Here is a 4,709-nt window from a genome sequence, read left to right on the forward strand (position 1 = left end):
AATTGACTTTGATGGTTTCCAGTCCTGGCACTGCCACTAATTTGCCAAGTGACCTTGAACTAGCCACTCACCACTCTGGTCAGTTTCTTTGACTGCGAACAGCCGCTTCCAGGTGTGAAATTCTGTGACTTAACAAGTCAGTGATCTCCAAGTTCAACATATTAGGAAAAAGAGATGGTTCTTCATGGGTACGGGGTCAAGTCTGGGGAAATTCAGACTGATTACAGAAAGCAAAAAACTCAGTGAAACAAAAAAACTGAGAAACAGGTTTTTTTATTGCCCTAAGTGGCCATAACTTATAAGTTGTTATTCTAGAGTGGCTTGGTATTGAGGGGAAAACTAACGAGAGATTCTTATCCAACCCGATTTTTTTTTCATTAGACTTCATGAAAGGCGAGGTGTCCTGCTCAAAGGGCAGTGGATCCAAAAGCAGACAGTTGCTGCCCCCTAGTGGACACCCAGCATGGCGCTCATCTCTAGTTTGGAGATTACAATTTGATTCCCCAGTGGTTGCTAGACTTGGTCCTAGAGCTGGAGGGACATTAAGAAGCCACCTTTTTCACTTCCTTTACTTTGCAGATGGGGATGTTGGCACATGAAGTCATGCAGTGGGGGCCAGGGCTTTTTGTCCCAAGTCCACAGCCCACTCCCCTACAACATGGGGCTGCTTCATTAGGCTGCATGGACTCCACCTATGTCTACAGACTCTGAGGGAGGGGAGCTCCTATTCACTCCTCGTGGCAGGGAAAGAAAGATGCTACCCATGTCAGCTGGCCTCCCACTGGAATGTGGGTGGCAGGAGGATGTCTGGAGCACAGCCACGTGACCTAATAAGGCAAGCACACAGGGAGAACGCTACAGAACGTAAAGGCAGAGATGGGGTGTGCCAAAGTGCTCAGCAAACCACCGGGCACTAGGAGAGCAGCAGGGAGCAGGATCTCCCTCAAAGTCCTCAGAGGGGACCAACCCTGTGCGCAGCCTCTTAAACTTCTGGCCTCCAGAATGATGAGACAATCAATTTCCGCCCTTATGCCAGGACGTCGGTCTGGGGTACTCATCCAGATTTTGCAGTGCTTTCTCTGTCACTCACTGGTTGTCAAGTACACTTTGATGTTGCAGAACCAAATGAAGCTGCCTTTTCTCCAAACTAGCCCATGACTGTGACATTTCAAGATGTGAAATGGGCATGTGAACTTAGAATTTCAGAGTCGTTAGATGGAAGGAACACAGTCCAACCACTTATTCTGATAGGAATTCCTTATACAATATTTCCTTCAGCCGGGGCAGAGGAGTGCTGCACCCTTAAGGCACACGGAAGGCAGGACAGCCCAGAGCCAGATGGGATATTCTGTAATGGAATATTCTGTTACAGAACAGAGATGCAGCCCTAGAACACAGCAAAGGCTTAGTGAGCTCGACCACCTTCCATACTTGGAGGAAATGAGGAAAATGGGGCTGCCATCCGTGCGCTCAACTCTAAGATCACTTGTAAAGGACAAGAGCGCAGATAAGCAAAGTCACCCAAGAAAAGCCAAAGGAACATCAGAGTGGCAAACGGGCCCTATCCAAGGGCTGTGCAGGGAAGGATAAGTTTTAGTCACCAGCTTTAAATATTTCCTGTTCCAAAGGAAAGGGTCTGTTGACTTGAAACAAATTGACTGCCAGATATTTCTCCAGCAAAGATGGGTTTATTCAAGATCAGCAGAGAATTGCAATTTGGGGTCTGCAGTGCTGGTGATCTATGTGCCAGTCCCCACACAGCAAGGGAAGGAGACCACTTTTATAGAGAGAAAAAGGGAGTTGGGAGGGTTATAGCAAAAAGGAATCCATGGTTTTACACTGGCTGAATCCTTGTCAGGAAAAGAGAGTCTTTTTTTCTTCTGTTGGGCTCTGCTGTCCTTGCAGGGCACGAGGGCTCCCCCTGCTGGTCTCCCAACTCTATTTAATTGAGATCATCTGAATTTTTTACATCTCTTAGGTATGTTATGGAGGGAATATGGCCAACCTTATGTATTTTTTCCTTTAATACATAAAACATGCTTTAATGAAGTTTTTGAGGTAAATAAAATCAATTAAAATGCAAAGTAACACACTACAGATTCTGTAAATGTACTTTTTCTTATGGAATTTTTCATGAACTTTAGCTATGTTGCTGGGATTTTACTGTTTCTGGAGTTTTTTCTTATCTTCTATGCCAGGACATTGCTTCTTTTTCTATGTACCAGCAGACGACAGCAGATTTCCTGTTATTATTAGTCATCTAAATGGCACCTATTTAGCTATATCTAATGGTCCTTGTCTTTTTTTTTTTAAATTGAAATAGAGTCGGTTTACCCTGTTGTGTTAATATCTGGTGCACAGCATAGTGATTCAGTTATACATATTTATTTCTTTTCATATTCTTTTTTATTATAGGCTATTACAAGGTATTGAATATTGTTCCCTGTGCTACACAGTAAGACCTTATTGTTTATCTTTTTTATATAGAGTAGTTAGTATCTGCAAATCCTAAACCCCCAATTTATCCCTCCCTCCTCCCCTCCCCTGTTAACCACAAGTTTGTTTTCTACATCTGTGAGTCTCTTTCTGTTTTGTAAATACATTCATTTGTGTCATTTTTTATAGATATCATGTATAAGTGATATCATATGGTATTCTTCTTTCTCTTTCTGGCTTAGTTCACTTAGAATGACATTCTCCAGGTCCATCCATGTGGCTGCAAATGGTATTTCATTCTTTTTATGGCTGAGCAATATTCCATTGTCTATATATACACCACAACTTCTTTACCCAGTCATCTGATGGACATTTAGGTTGCTTCTGTGTCTCAGCTACTGTAAACAGTGCTGCTAACCTTACGTATTTCTGGTCCTACTGGCAAGACTCTCCCTGTTATAAGCTGCATGCATCAGGCTATCATAGCTGCCTGCCATTGACCATTCCTCTAATTCCCCACGCTGATTCCATCAGCAGCACAAACTTCAGAATAAAACATGGCTTCTATTGTACCTTAGAGACAGAATGCCCTTGATGATTACATCCAGGCTAAAACTGGCTGCCCAAGACTGTGATTCCTCACACTAAATCCTCAATAAAAGAGCTTCTGGGGGGAGGGAATAGCCCAGTGGTAGAGTCCATGCTTAGCATGCACAAGGTCCTGGGTTCAATCCCCAGTACCTCCAGAAATAAATAAACAAACAAACAAACAAATAAATAAAACTAATTACCTTCCCTCACCCCCCCCCCAAAAAAAGTGTTTCGGATTGTGACTTCACTCGATCCTCTGCTGTGAGGGAGACTGCACAGATAACACACAAGGATTTAGTTTGGTGAAGTTCATTCTTCAGTGCATGTTGACCAAGAGGCACTCTTTCAGTAACCTCCCTTCTGCACATTTCTTAATTCACATAAATGAGTGTCTCAGCCATCATTACCAGGTGACAACAAAAAAGAGTGATTCTTTGAGACTTCCCCTCAATAAAACACACAGCATGGAGGACTTGGTCTACCAGCTGCGATGGGGGAACTAGTACAGACCGAGCCCTTCTAAGGTAACAACAGTAAAGCTGGAATCAAAAATAGGAGGCAATTCTCTTTAGGCATTAGACCACAAGAAGAGGCAGGCTGTAATCTGGAGAGAAGGGAAACAATTGGGGTTAAGTCCATGATCACTTAGTGTCTATCTCCCTGGGGTGCAGCCAGCTGGAGCCCCTCTGAGCCCCGGGGCAGTGGGAGTGACTGGGATCTTCAGAGCAGGGCCAGAAATCTGGGGGTTTCTCTATGAAGAAGGGGAGATGTGCAGCAAGCAGACTTGCATCAGCAGCTGGTGGAAGTGTTAAAATGGTACAACCACTCTGGAAAACTGTCCAACAGTATCTTACAAAGTCACACACACACTGGCTTATGCCCCTGCAATTCTACTCCTAGATATTCACACATGAGAAATGTAAACATATATCCAGCAAAGCATTCTCTATGAATGTTCACAGCAGCTTTATTCATAATAGCCCCACACCGGAAACATCCCAAATGATGAATGGATAGACAAATGGTGGTACATTTATACAACTTACTGCTATTCAGCAATCAAAAGGGAACCAATTACTGAGACTCACGATATAAGTGATTCTCAAAAACAGAATGCCAGATGGAAGAAGTGAAGTACAAAGTACATTCTGCAGCACAAAGCATCAGGGGAGAAAATTCTGAGGTGCTAGAAGTGTGCTGTATCTCGATCTCAGGTGCATACACTTACCCAAACTCACTGAACTGGACATTTACAATACTGTCATATATAATGATACTTCAGTAAAGTTAATTCGAACCAAAGAAAAGAACAACAGCCCCTGGCATTGGTAACTGATTAGAGGTCCTCCATGAGCAGTTCTGCTAATTGCCACACTCTTTTCTCTACTAACTCCTACACAGAAGGATTCAGAAATCTTCTCAGGAGGCAGAGTCTGCCTTCGAATCTGAATCCCCCACGCACTAGCATCACTGTCTTCAGGAAATGACTTAACCTTTCTGAGATGGTTTTCCTCATCCCTAAAAAGGGATAATGCTTTTCCCCCCCAAGAGCTGCAGAGAGAGTTAAAAGATGGTTAGCAGCCTTATTCATTTTAGCAGAAATTTTGGGGGGAAAAAACCATATCCCAAATACCTATCATCAGTAGGGTGAATTAAAATTGCAAAGTATTCATAAGTTGTAC

The sequence above is a fragment of the Camelus ferus genome, chromosome 10 (genome assembly GCF_009834535.1).
Source record: "Camelus ferus isolate YT-003-E chromosome 10, BCGSAC_Cfer_1.0, whole genome shotgun sequence".
Lineage (NCBI taxonomy): Eukaryota > Metazoa > Chordata > Mammalia > Artiodactyla > Camelidae > Camelus > Camelus ferus.